We start from the raw sequence: 14,335 nt of genomic DNA, 5'->3' as shown, positions 1-14,335 counted from the left end.
TACTGGTCTGGGACTGAACTGGGAAGTGCAGAGGGGAATGTGAAACTGGAAAATAAAGAGAAGGACAAAAAATGAACAGAATTTCACTGGATTTCAAAACTGGACTCGTTTTGTGTTTGTTTTGAGTAACTATCTGAGGATGCTGGAGAGGCCAAAAAAAAAAAAAGTTTCTGGCTACAAGAATGAAAGGCACAGCAGCTTCAGATCTCAAGGAAGAGGCAAAGGCCATCAAAGATTCCTATCCCCTGGACTGGGTTTGAGTAAATAATGGCCATTCTGCCTCTGGCTCTCCACTGTAAAGGAAAGCCATAAATCAATTGGTTCTACATAAATACTACAAGCCTTTGTATTTCCTTGTACACCAAGATTCCATATTTAATGGGTATCAGAACAATGGAGCTTAGCCAGAGGTGTGAGAGCTTTTAGAAGTTGAATTGGGCAATGAAATGATATCTTGGCAGAGCTAAGAATGTCTGAAGGCACAGTACCTAGAAGTTGGAAAAATCTCTCTTCTCCACCCATTGCCCAAAGGAAACAAAGGCCGTATATAAGCATACAGATCCTGATCTGGAATTAGCTAAGATGTCTCCAGAGCAGGCCCATCAGTGCCATATGCAAAATACTGATGCAGGATCGGCTATGTCAGATGGTGGACCCCGTCACTCTACCCGCTTGGCAAGCCTAGCATTGATGCTAGAGCTAACCTTGCCCACTCGTCCAGGAAATACAAGGACTTAGGGGTTAGGGTTATATGTGATTTTATGAAGTTCTGGCCCAAGCAGAAAGCTAAGTGCATCATATTTCCACCCCACCTGCATAGACCCAACTATAATCCAGACGAGTAGAATGAAGATACACATTGCCTTGTTAATTGTATTTAATTTTTTGCTCTTGGCCTGTCATTAAACTATCCTTTGCTCATCTCACCCAAGATGCCCGCCTGGCATGACAATGAATGGATCAAACAGCAGATGACAAAAGGACCCAGATTTTCTCCTCCTAAGCTGGAACGGGCTTGTTGAAGCCAGAGCAGTCATTTAAAATCAAGCATTGGGTTTCCTATTCCCTTTCCATTCTCCTCCTAAAGAACAAGAGGAAGGGACACATTTAAGAGTCATCACTGGCAACACCATGCTGGGTCCTTAAGCACATTGTAAATTATTCTATTTTTAATGGCCACTGCACTTAACATGACTGCCCTGTCGCTTGGGAAAGAGAGGGGGGAGGGCGAGGAGAGAAGATAAATGATTGAAGTATGCATAGCTACACACAGTAGTGCAAGCACTTTCCGAGCCTTGGCGTCTGCTCCATTAATCATCCCACTTCTTCCAGTATCGCAGTTCCTTTCTACAGTTTGTGACATATGCCATGCCTGGCTCGAAGGAGGCAGCTGCTCCTGCTGATTTATGGAGCCGTTTGCCTCCTTAACCACCAGACAGGGATCAGGAACTCAAGAAACAGTTGCATGCAATTAGCAAGCTGTTAACCGTTGTCAAGAGTTAATTTTTTTTTTCGAATTGTTATTGTAAAAGCGCAACCTCAAGAATTCAGCAAGGGGATTGGATGGCCCCCTGTTAAGTGTTCCCTGGAAGGCCCATGAAGACTTTTTGTTTGGATTCAAGATAAAGTAGATATAGCTCCACCTAGTGGTGCACGCATGTGTACTATGCCGCCAACCCCTCTACTGGCTGAGCTGCTAGAAGAGAACAGGCTACTAGCTAAGCAAGTTGCTTCTGTAGCTTTAAACAGTAGTGACAGATGCTGAGAATCCTGGGTTCGATCCCTGCTGTTGAGCTACACGAGCAGAATTTAGATATTCAGGAAACCAATCGTCAAGCAATATGCGGAGAGAGCGCTCTTTGCAGGAGATAAGTAGGAACTGAGTGTGAAGCCTTTGCAAAGCATTCAGCCTCCTGGGAGTCCTATTGATCTGGGGGTGGGCACCAGAATGGGGTACAGCCCAAGATCAGTATGGTGTGACAGCAATACTTTTGGAATCTGTGATCACACTGTTTTTTTCTGGCCAGCTGAATACAAAGTTGGTACTCAAGGGGAATACAACACTCTTCTTCCAGAGTCAGAGCGTCCACACATGGAGTAGTTAATTCATTTTAAATTCACACTCTACTTTATTCCAGATTAACTTTCATGTGTAGACAAGCGCTTCCCTACATGTGTAGCTCTACCCGGGTGAACACTCCCAGTCAGAAGTTATGCAAATAAAGTTATGCATGTACATAAGAATTTGCACTATTGGGGTTCTGCAGCCATGGCTGTGCAACACTGAAGTCAGTGGGAGCTTTAGGAAGGATGGCACAATGGTTAGGATGCAAGCCCGAGACTAAGGCCATGTCTTCACTCACAGGCTTACAGAGTCTTTACAGCTGTGCCGCTGTATTAGAACTCATGTAGTAGCGTTATGCCGACGGGAGAGCGTCTCCCACCAACATAGCACTGTGCACATGAGCAATTATGCCGGCAGAACTTATGTAACTCAAGGGGGTTTTATTTCTCCCCTTCTCCTTAGATGACCTGCTCTGAAGTCCCTGCTCCACCACAGACTTCCTGTGTGATTTTGGACAAGTCACTTTGTCTCTTTGTGCCTCAGTTACCCATCTGTACAATGGGAATGATAGTGCTGGCCTGCCTCCCAGAGGTGTTGTGAGGATAAATGTTCTGCAGCAAGATTTAGCCATCGCCTGGATGCGAGGAACTAGAGAGAGGTCTGAGTCAAAGAAGATCCCTAGGTTACAGGCCTGAGCAGGGTGACCAGACAGCAAGTGTGAAAAATTTGGACAGGGGGTGGGGGGCAAAAGGTACCTATATAAGACAAAGCCCCAAATATCGGGATGGTCCCCATAAAATCTGGACATCTGGTCACCCTAGGCCTGTGTGACAATAAAGGTTATCTAGAAATAAGCTGGGTTCTACCACAGCGGTCAGTATAAAAGCCTTCGCGTAAAGCTTCAGAATGCCAGCTTGGTCTCCACATCTGTACTGAGACAGAGGAAGCATGTTACTTTAGCACAACGTCCTGCAGTATCATTATCGGGAAGCAAAACACAGAGAGGGATACTGGCCTAGCTCCTGCCATGACGGAACTGAGATGTTATAAACACTGAAGTACATTTTTTCACAGGGGTGTTTTGTCTTTGTTTTTTTTTTTTAAATGTTTAGAGGAGTTTTGGGACTGACACAAAGAATCAGAGATTTACCAAACGGCCTGAAAACAATTACCTCAGACACGTGTAAGTGCAGACACGTCAAGCCAAATTCACTGGTGAATAAAACAAAGCAGCCCAACCTATACTCATGGTCTTTTTACAGTCTCCAGTTAGTTGTTTTTTCCTGCCACAATAGAAATGACTACTCCTGAGCTCATCTACCCCTGTAGAACACCACTGACCACAATGGAGCCTCTCTTGATTCACACTAGTGTAAAATCAAAAGCAGGCCCGGCAAACACCAGCATGGTGCGATTTTCACTATTGAGACAAGCTACATTTAGATCTATTTCCTAAACTACTTACACCCTATTTGGCCCCTGCTCTAGTTACTCTATGTGGACTAACTCCATTCAGGTCAGTAGCCTTGCACCAGTACGGATGAAATCAGATTCAGGCCTTTCTAAAGTCACAGATGAGTTTGACCCAAAGGCTTTCACGGAAATTGGGTCTCCATATGTCAGTCAAGTGCAAAGAGTGCAGGCTCCCGTTAGATGTTAATGCAGGAACATCTCTGACCTGGGTTGAGCTGTGGGTGAGACTGGTGGGGTGAAGATGAGGAGTGAGTCAGGGTTATTGCCCTTCAAGCTTTATTCCATCTATGATTCGGGGGGACGAGCCCCAGAAATGAAAATGGGACAGGGACCCAAAAATTCTTCTCAGTTACCCCCATGTCAAGACAGAGAAACCCTACTGAAGACATCCCAGTGTCTATGCAAGTGTAATTGCTGCCAATGTATGCACTATGGAGACCATACATTCCCTTTCCTGAGGGGGGCATTATTGGTACAACACTCAAACACAAGCCTCAGACTAAGCATTTTCCCCAGGCCAGGTGGTCCTAGGGTTTTCCCTGAAGAACCTATGTCCCAGATGCTAGTTCCCTCTCTCTGCCTCAGAGAGGTTCCTCCAACCCCCTTTATAGCCTAGTTGAAAGCTAACTGAATTCACCTATACTATGGCTCAGCAGTAATCCCACTTCACCTGTATGTGGGGTTCAAACTCCTGATTCCTATCATTTGGGCACCACACACATACATATATATACACACAAACACAATAATGTACAGTACCTGCCCCAAACACTTCACAATCTAAACAGAGAACTCGTGTGGTATCCCCATTTTACAGTCATGGAACTGAGGCAGAGAGAGATTACGTGATATGCCCAAAGTCAGAGAAAGTCAGTGGCAGAACAGGGAATTGATGAACATGGATCTCCTGAGTTCCAGTCTTAACCACAGGCCTTCCTTCCTCAATTAACAGGACATGTCAGAGGAGACCTGCATCCGTACGCAGTATTGCCAAGTCAGTGAGATAAAAAATCATGAATCAAGCCCTTCAAAATCATAAAGATTGGCTTAAGGAGTATGAGATTTTTTTTAAAAAAAGATCACCACTTTTTATTGGCTTCTGGGTTTTGAGCCTTTAGATGTCACATTTCCTAGCTTTCCTCTGCAACGTAAAGGCTAGACCCTTGCTATATTGAAATCCAGGGCCTTACGCACAACACCGAGCACCGGGAGGCCTTCGATTAAAAGCACAGGAATTGACAATGCTGCTCAAACAGGATTCTAAAAACCCCAGGGAGAGTTCTAAAGGCTGCCAGCCTGTCATAGTATGTAAGATTCAAATTGAGCCCAGCTGAGCTGCTCTCAATTCATACCAGTGTTTTTCAGCAAGAGGCAGACGTTAAGTCATGGTTATCACAACCTATACAGGGAAGGGACTCTACTGCTAACAAAGGTCAATGGGGCATTGCTTTTTTACTCCAGTGCTACAAAATATACTACTTGGAGTTGGAAGACACCTGTTCTCCTCTGATTTATGGACATTTCTAACATCTGGCCGAAGAATCTATGGTTACTTTAGCCTGTAATGTGAAGAATTCCAATTGTGCACGCCGAATGGACTGTGAGCGTAAGAGTAGCCAAGAGAAGGATAAAGCAGACATGGGATTGTGGTTGCTGAAATGATGACTGTTGCTGACTCAACCGTTTCTGCTCCAGGAGCCATGAGTTTCCTTCCAAAACGGCCCTCAATAGCCAAGGAAAGAGGCGGCTAATTAATCTGGTATGGCCCAAAGTTGGCAGCTTCCAAACAGATCAACTCCTGGGTCATTATGCAACATGGAGAAAGAGGAAACCGTAAAGGAGCCATGCACACTGGTGTGCTGCCCAGGTCACTGCTGCAGATTAACGCCCTGCCACCAGCCAAATAAATCCTCCATTTATTAGTGACTTTTAACAGGAAAAATAAAATATCAGAAGCCTAACAGGTGTGTGAAAGGATTTTCTAGGCAAAGTGAGAGAAATCAGCATACTTACTCCTTCATCTCACTCAAAAACTGCTCTCCCTTAAGCAGGATGGGGTCGATTATCCCACATCTGCCTGGCATGAGGTTCTTACCTCTCAGGCATCTGGTACTGGCAACCATTTAGATACTGGACTAGGTCTCATCCTATGCCTCTATTTACACGGGAGGTGGCTTTTCACACCCACTTTGCACAGCTGTAAGTGGTTAAGCACCGTGCAGGGCTGTGTAGAACTGGGGAAAGGCCTGAGCAAGCAGCGGGCGAGGTGTCTAGGACGTATCCAGGACATGCTGGAGGTGAAAGAGGGCGTAGCCAGAGCAAGTAAGCAGGCTTGATCCCACCAGGGGGATCTTCTGACATACAGGTTGCTGGAGAGGTTTATAGGAGGCTTAACATGACACACAAATCTAGCCCGGTACTTGCATTGACCAGAAATCTCAAAATACTAAACACATTCATGATTCTGCTAATCAGATTTCAGTCCCACACACCCACCCAGCACAGAACGTCACCTCAGGCAGGAAGTGACCTGGCAGTACTGCAAAGTAGAGGGGACACCTGCCTGCTCCTCTGCTGACAAAATGGCCTAGTCAGTCGGGAACGGCAGGGGGAGTCATACAGCGTGGGTTCCATTCCTAGCTCTGCTCCTTGGGCCTTGGGCAGCTCAACTCTCTCAGTGCCGCTATTGAGACCAGATGTTTCAAACTTGTTGTGTGGTGCAGGCCGACATCCATTTTCATGGGGCTGGGGGAACAAATTCCACTAGCAAGGGGCACATTTTCAGTCTTCTCTGCCTCTTCGGCAAAGTCAGCTCATCCTGCCCCACCCCTTCAGCTGAAAAGCAGCTGGAGGCCAGGCTGGCTAGTAAATCTGTGTCCCTTTTCCCTGGAGACAGCAGTAGCAGGGAAAAACAAGGAAGGAGGAGAAGGAGGAGAAGGCCTTGCTCCGATGACCCTGGTGTTGCAGGGCTCAGTGGCACCACCAGGAACCCTATGGGAGGGAGGATACAGAGGTGGAAGGAGGGAGAGAGAGAGAAAGACAAGAGAAAGTGGGAAACGGAGTGAGAGAGGAAGGGAGCAGCAGCTGCTGTGGGGAAAGGGGGAACTCAAGGACTCAGTGTCCGTGGCAGGCTCAGAGCTCAGGAGTTCCTGACTCCCAGGCCTGTGTGCCAGCCACTAGCCCACACTGCTCTCATCTCGTTTGGCCTCTTAGTGGCACTCAAACATCTAGATTTAGAAATCTCGAATATATTTTGGAATGCAGATGGCAGGAAGAGCTGGGGAGGGAACTCAATGCTCAATTACTCCTTCTCCAGGAGCAGAACGTGACAGATCTCACAGACCAATTCGTCCCTCTGCCAGGGGGTCCGGGGAGAAGGAGGTCAGCTCTTGGACTGATCCCACCTCTCCAGCAGGCTCTGATCCTAGGAGGAGCCCTGTATGGGTAGAGCCCAAGACCTCCACCAAACACCAGCGACGTCAATGGTGCTCCACTCCAGCAGAAGTACCCAGAGTGGAGCAGTTGGCTTGTTCAGGATTGGAGTTGTGACCTTATAGGGACTGCAGAAAGTCTAATGATATTTCTGCTCACACTGGGCACTGGAACCAACCCCCATCTCCCCCTCCCCACTGTCATGAATTTAAGCTTAACAGGGAGAGTGGGGGGAATGGCTGCAAACATTGGCCATGAGTCTCACAAACACCTTGAGGGGGGAGATGTTTATTCCTTTTTAAAGGCTTTCAATGAACCTGCAGAAGTCATGACCTCCGTGTATGTTTTCTATTTATTTTTCCACACCAGTTAAATAGTCACTTTCCAAGCACTTGAAGGAAAAAGAAATCAACATCGGCCCCCGCCCCCTTTTGGTAGCGATGCCAAAATATGCAGCCGGGCCTCCCTATCTGAATGAGTGTTTTGATTAAAGAAGTCTTAACAAAACACAGTCAGAACAAGGAGCGTAGCCCCTTTCTGCAAGCTTCACCCAAGTATGCAGTGTATACTTAGGGGTGGATTACTGGGATTCATGTATTAATTGAATAAGGATGACAAGCCTCCAGCATATGCAAATAGAGGGTTAGGTTTCAGTTTCGAGGGTAACCCCTAATGCTTACTAATATCCCCTCAAAACCCCCAAGTCATGACTGTTAAAGCAAACCCTCACAAGCTACAAACATCTGGAAAAGTTCATGTTTTTCTATTTTTCTTCAAAACCCTTTGTTTCCTTTGACAAAAAGTTTCTGCTATTCTGACACTAAAACCATTGCCTCTGAGTTGCCAAGACTCCCAAGTGAGGATCTTGATCAAAGGAAAGAGTGTGGCAATAAAGCAAGGAACCTGTGGTCAGGATTTTTTTTCCAAAAGGTATTTTTCATATTACCCTCTTCTACAAACTGAGAGAACAGCTGGTTGATAGAGGATACAGGCAAATTCTCAGGCTAGGATGGTTTTTCATGAGTAGGTGTTGTCTGGGCTCAAGGGAAAATGGCTGTGTGTTTTTTTCATATCTGTTTTGTACAGGCAGGAAGTTTATAAACAAAAGGAAATACTTCTTCACACAACGCTCAGTCAACCTGTGGAACTCATTGCCTGGTGATGTTGTGAAGGTCAAAAGAGTAACGGTTCAAAAAAGGACTAGGTAAATTCACGGAGGACAGATACATCAATGGCGTTAAGCCAAGATGGTCAGGGACGCAGACCCATGTTCTGGATGTCCCTAAACTGCCAACTGCCAGAAGCTGGAACTGTATGACAGGGGATGAATCACTTGAAATTGCCCTATTCTGTTCATTCCTCTTGAAGGATTCGGCATTGGCCACTGTCAGAGACAGGATACTGACTCCATGGGCCATTAGTCTGACCCAGTATGGCCGTTCTTATGTTATTACAGTGTTTGTGGCCAGACTGGATATTTATATAAAGTTTGCAACCTGATTTTAAACAAAAAAAAACAACAACAACAAAAGTGTAATCCAAAAGATCCAGTTTGTGAGAGGTCTGTCAAATTCCACAAAAAACAAAGATCAAAATGCAGGCTAGGAGGAATTATAGATTAGGGCAACATCAAAGCTGAAAACACACAGAGACACGCACGTCACCCAGCCAAAGTGAGATTACTCAGATCTGGTACATTGGTTGGATCCAGTATGGAAGTTACAGGCCTTTTGCAAATTTCAGCTCCTGATCTGGGTTTTTGTTCCAAACTCGGACAAAGATGAAGGATTTGAAGACCTGAAGTTTTGATTCAGGTCCAGGAAGAGTAGAATTTATGACCCCACCAGAGCATGGGATCTGAATTGACTCTGCAACAGGATGGCAGTTGCCCAGAAGTGTCCGGCCCTAGAGTGCAGCAAGGACAAGATAACTGGTCTCTTTTGCTCACTTCCAGGAACATCTGCAGCTTAATAAAGTTTTGAGAGTTTTGGTATCATGAATTGTTCTAATGAAACCCAGGACTTTGCACCAATTCAATTAGAATCAGCCAGGCAGCCAGACAAACATCTGCTACACCCTAGAGGATACCTCTTGGAAGATATAAGATTGGCAAGTACTTTTTCAGGCCAGGATTTTGCCCTAGAATTTCAGGATGGGGAATGAAGGAAGCAAAGAGTCACAAAAACTCCCTTTCCCTGAAGAGAAATGCTCAAAATGGTCTCCCAAAAACCAAAATGGCCTGATTCTCCTCCAATTCTACATGTGGAAACCAGGAGAAACAACTGAAATCAATGGTATTACCCCAGATAGATCAAAATGACCAGTTTCTGGGCAGACAGAGTTGCATAGGGTATAAATCAACACAGGATTTGACCTTAGTCTATAAACATCTGTCCCCAAGGTGATTAAAATCTAGACAACATATTCTCAGTTGATGTAAGTCAGCATAGCTTCATTGAATACAACAGATCTACATTGATTTACACCAGCTGAGGATCTGGCCTGCAGTGTTCAAGGAACATGTGGAACTCTGGTCATTTTTGAGAAATGCGTGAATTCTAATCCTGCCAAGTCAGGGCAGTCAAATGCCTTTTTTTCTCTCTTTCTTTTCTTTTCTTTTCTTCTTATTTTTTTATAATGAGGTGACAAAAATGTCCTCTGGCTACAAGACAAAAGAAAAACAGCATCTCCCATAGTCAAGCCATAATATAGTTATAAAACAAATAAGTCCTTCCCATTTCACTTGAACAAGTAGGATTAAATAAGTCCTTCCAAGGCCAACTTCATAAAACCAGCTCCTTAAAAACAACGGACTGTTCAAATGCTTTAGAGCAATTTATACAGGGCTGACAGATACTCTTGGATTCCAAAGACTTCTTACACTAAATCTGGGTCTACTCTAAAAAGTTTTGCCAGCATGGCTGTGTTGGCTTGGAGCATGGAAAAAAAAACAACACATGCCCCTCAAAATACCACACATGCACCCCAACCAAGAGAGTCACACTGGCAAAAAAAAACCCATGTAGATGCAGCTTATACTGGCAAAAGACTCATTCTGCTGAGATAGTTCATCATTCGAGGAGGTGGTTTAAGTATACCAGGAGAAGAACTCCACTAGTTACGTCAGTATAGATATACTGGCAAACCCATTGTTGTGTAGGCAAGCCCGCACTCTGTCTCTTTAGAGCACCTCTTTAAAGTTTGGTCTCATAGTACTAAGTAGACTTAGTCAAAATTTCTCAAACCAAAAAAAAAATACATTCTGAACTTTGAAAGGTTTAAAATAAACAACAAAAAATATTTTTTCAAAAGTTGTGGGATGAAAATTTTGAAATGTAAATTTTTTTGCCCCTGAAAAAGAATTCTTTTTTTGGACCAATGCTATTAAAAAGAGTTGGACCCCAAGCTGAAAATTGTAGATATGGCTCCAAATGTCCAAAAAACTCATGCATGGCCTTGCGCCAGAGTCTGAGATTGTTCAGATCTGGTATTTTGCTTTGACCCATTGTAAAAATTAGAGGCCTTTTGCACATTTTGGCTCGGGCTCTGGGTTCTTGTTCCAAAAGCCTACAAAGTCGGAGGGTCTGAGGATCCAAAGTTTTGATTCGGGCACAAAATGAAGCAGAACTTGTGATCTCACAAGAGCACGGGTGCTTCCGAACTGACTCTGCAAGAGCATATTTGCCCCAAAGTGTCTGCCTCAGAGTGCAGAGAGAAGCAGATAGCTGGCCTCTTCAGGTCACACTCAGGAGCATGAGCTGTCCTGGGCAATCATGTCACAATTCAGTTCAGCTTTTCTGGTCACCAGACATAATGGCCCAATCATGGGAGATCTACTGGCTTCAATAGGTGCAAATGTCTACACAAGGGCTCCAAGATGGATTCTCTGTCTCGAACCTGAACCAGAGCTCCTTCGGGTCAACACCTGTGAAGCCCAGTGCTCCGTGCAGAGCTTCATTGGAAAGAGTAATCCCTTTTGAAGGAAAGACAAGATGCTGTGCCAGCTTGTCTAAGTTGCTTATGTCTGAAGGTGATAAGATGATTCCAAATGGTCCCGTTTCAATAGCTGAGCATTTGGTGTGCAGATTTATTTTCTTTTACCTTGATAAAACTTCATTCCTCGGACAAATCTGGGGCCTGCTTATCAGTCAACACTCCACCTAATGGTTTCAGCTGTACAGTGTGTATTTATTGTAGCTGGGGCATTCCACAGATAGTTTTCCTTGACTAGCTTTGGAAGCGAGCCAGATATTCAGTTGTATTTATCCAGCACTAGAACGGAGGCAAATTAATGAGGTGATTCAAATTATCAGGACCTTTACATTTTAAAGGACAGGTTTAAACGCAGGATGCGCTGATAACATTTTTCAAGAGATATGTAAGACAGCCAAGTGATTTATAGACAACAAACATGATGTACAGAGACACTCAGCAGCTTTTCTCTTTGGGGGTAGAGAGGGCAAGCTCCTTTGATGTGACATAAATTTTATACATCTTATATTTCATATGATCAGAAGCATGATGTGCAGCGCATGCTGCCACAGCACAACACCAGCTGCACAATTTGCTGGGCCAGATTAGAGGGAAATCTAGTGGGAGGGCTGTGGGACCTAGTGAATACAGCACGGGACTCAGGATGTCTATTCCTGCCACTGGACAAGTCATGTCATGTCTCCATGCTTCAGTGTCCCCATCTGTGAAATGGGGATAATGATACCGACCTCTTTCGTAAAGCCCTTGGAGATCTGCTATATAAGATGTGAATTATTATTGTTCAGGACAGTGCAGAGCTGAAACTGTGCACAGACACTATACAAGGGAGAGACTTCTCCCACTGAGTGGCTACACAGTGCAGGCCTAATCCTCAACCCATTCAAGTCGATGGAAAGACACTCCAATGAGTTCAATGGGCTTTGGACAAGGCCCAGTAAGGCTTGCAGTTTGTAAAGGCACGTCTGTGGGAAAGGTGCTACATAAACATAAATTATGATTATTGCATTGCCATCATCATAAAACAGCACAGGCACTTTATTCAGTGGGATCGAGTTCAACCGCAATTGGCTCCAAAATGCAGTGTAGAAGTGGGGACTTATGATGGTGCCAGATCAGCACTGCGCTCCACAGGGGAGGACACAAGAGAAGGCTGAGAATGGAGAAGGATACCCGGACAGGAGACGTGGGAGGAGGGACTATGTGATGTTGAAATGGAGTCTAGGGGCAAATAGGAAGCCAGTAATGACGGGGGTAGGATGGAAAGGCAGACAGAAGGAAAAGTAGACCCTCCTATTTATCCTCTCTCAATACAAGAGCAAAGAGAAATCCAATTACACTGAGAGGCAATACATTTCAAATGGACGAAAGGAATTATTTGATACACAAATTCATATACAATAAGTTAACACACATTGGCCATTAACACCTAATTAAATTCAGACGTAATTCACTCGTGGAATTCCCTGTCACAAGATACCACTGAAGCCAAAGAGTTTATTGGTATTAAAAAAACCTGTATTATTCCATTTATATGAACAGGGAGAAAAGCCACACTTACATCAGATTGGGAGGAAAATAACTAAAGGATAAAACCCCAGAGGCTTCAGATCTTAAAACAACGTACTAACTGCCTGAGGGTGGGAAGAAATGTCCTCTAGAGGCAGATCTCCATTTTACACTAGAAGATTTCTTGCACCTTCCTTTCATTGATCCAATCTGGTCGGGCTACCTCCCTTAAATCCTACAGTACTCTGCCATAAAGGGGAAGAGAACTTCTTTTTAAAGTCTAGCACAAAAGCAGAACATTCCTACCCCATCTCTGTTGTCATAGTATTTTCATTTCAGTATCATTTTGACTCTCTGCCCAGAAAGTCCACCATAAATCTTTTAACTTAAAGAGTCACAGAAGGATCAATTGTTAGAAGAAGGGGGTACAAGCAGGAGATACTTTTCCTTTTCCACTTCTGTGTCATAGCCTACTTGAGTAAGCTTGGTCCTGTTACATTTTATTAAGTTTAACTAAGGATTTATGAACTAGGAGAAATGGTGCTCGCCCATAGAGAGGGCAGCATCACGGAACTGCAGGGAGGGCTGGCTTTGCGGTTCTCCCCTTTTTTAAAAATAGATTTAATAAAGAATATTATGGCGGATTTATTTAGAGCTTGGGAATGTAAGGGTCTCATCTGAATTTACTGAGATATGGCATAGCAATGAGGAGTATTCTATACATGTTCTCTCACCCAGCTCTGTCAAAGCAACCTGACCCTCAATTGCAGTTTGATCTAACAGTATAGCACAGCAGGTCCCATACTGCCTGGGCAATGCACCTCAATACCAACATGGAGTACCCTCTGCTCTTCCATTTCTGAGGGCAACAGTGTCCGCTGGCACCAACAAGTTGAGGGTGCTTTTGTGATATGGAGACCTCATTTTATTCCAGACTGCACTGTAATCCACGTTTGAATCCAGGTTTCCAAAGGAGACAGGTTGTTTGTCCATCATCTACTTAGGTGTCAATAATTGTCATAATATTAGAACACCTTATGGTTTTTAGCAAACAGCTTCTACCATCCCCCTGAGTAGGGCTTTGAAGGCAGGAGTGCCATTTTCCACAGCATTGCTCTCTTCATCCAAGCCGCTCCCTCTCCATGAGTTTCAGCAACCAAAGACAGCAGTGATCAGGCAAGAGGGAACACTATCTGCCCAGAACCCTTAACACCCTGAGCAAGTGTACCCTATGGCCACTTATGGAGTAAGCCCTGGCATAGCGGCATACACCGGCATAGGGCCATTGACTTCAGTACAGCTTTTCCAATTTACACCATCTGATAATCTGGCCCATATCTACATAAGGCACTGCCAACAAGCACTTTAATGGGTTTATCCTCACAACATCCCCGAGAGGTAGCAAAGTACTATCACCTCATTTTATAGATGGGAAACTAAGACACTGAATGACTTGCTCAAGGAAGTGTGAGATGGGTCAGGAAACTGAACCCATATTTCCACTGTCCCAACCACTGGCCCATCCTTCCTCTGTAGATCAGATCTCTCTCTGAAGAAACCCAGATGCATCTTTCAGGTTGTAACTAAATCTTGGGTAAATTATTATTCTGCATGGCAGCATGACCTGCAAATGTTAGGTAGCTGAATTACTGCTCTTGGATATTAACTAGTGCCTTGCCAAAAAACCCATTCTCTCCAATACGGTTTTATTTCCAGGTGACATTTCACAGTGCATTTAGTTTAGTACCAGCTGCATGGACTAGCCTAGAGCTCTGAAATCCTGCCCCAGCTGTCAGATGTTACAGAAGAACAGTACCATCTTCCAAAAATGCTAACAATTCTACCACCAGGATTAGCAAATATTGC

The 14,335-nt window shown here is 44.5% G+C and overlaps 1 protein-coding gene across 2 annotated transcripts in view; it reads right to left on the bottom strand.

Annotated features, from left to right (window-relative positions):
* The window catches only part of TRABD2B (TraB domain containing 2B), a 396,077-nt gene that overhangs the window by 162,168 nt on the left and 219,574 nt on the right, over nt 1-14,335 (bottom strand). The gene's annotated exons all lie outside the window — the stretch shown is intronic.

The sequence above is a fragment of the Gopherus flavomarginatus genome, chromosome 7, assembly GCF_025201925.1.
Source record: "Gopherus flavomarginatus isolate rGopFla2 chromosome 7, rGopFla2.mat.asm, whole genome shotgun sequence".
Taxonomy (NCBI): domain Eukaryota; kingdom Metazoa; phylum Chordata; order Testudines; family Testudinidae; genus Gopherus; species Gopherus flavomarginatus.
The sequence above is the reverse complement of the archived record's forward strand: the minus strand, read 5'-3'. Positions and strand labels throughout refer to the sequence as shown.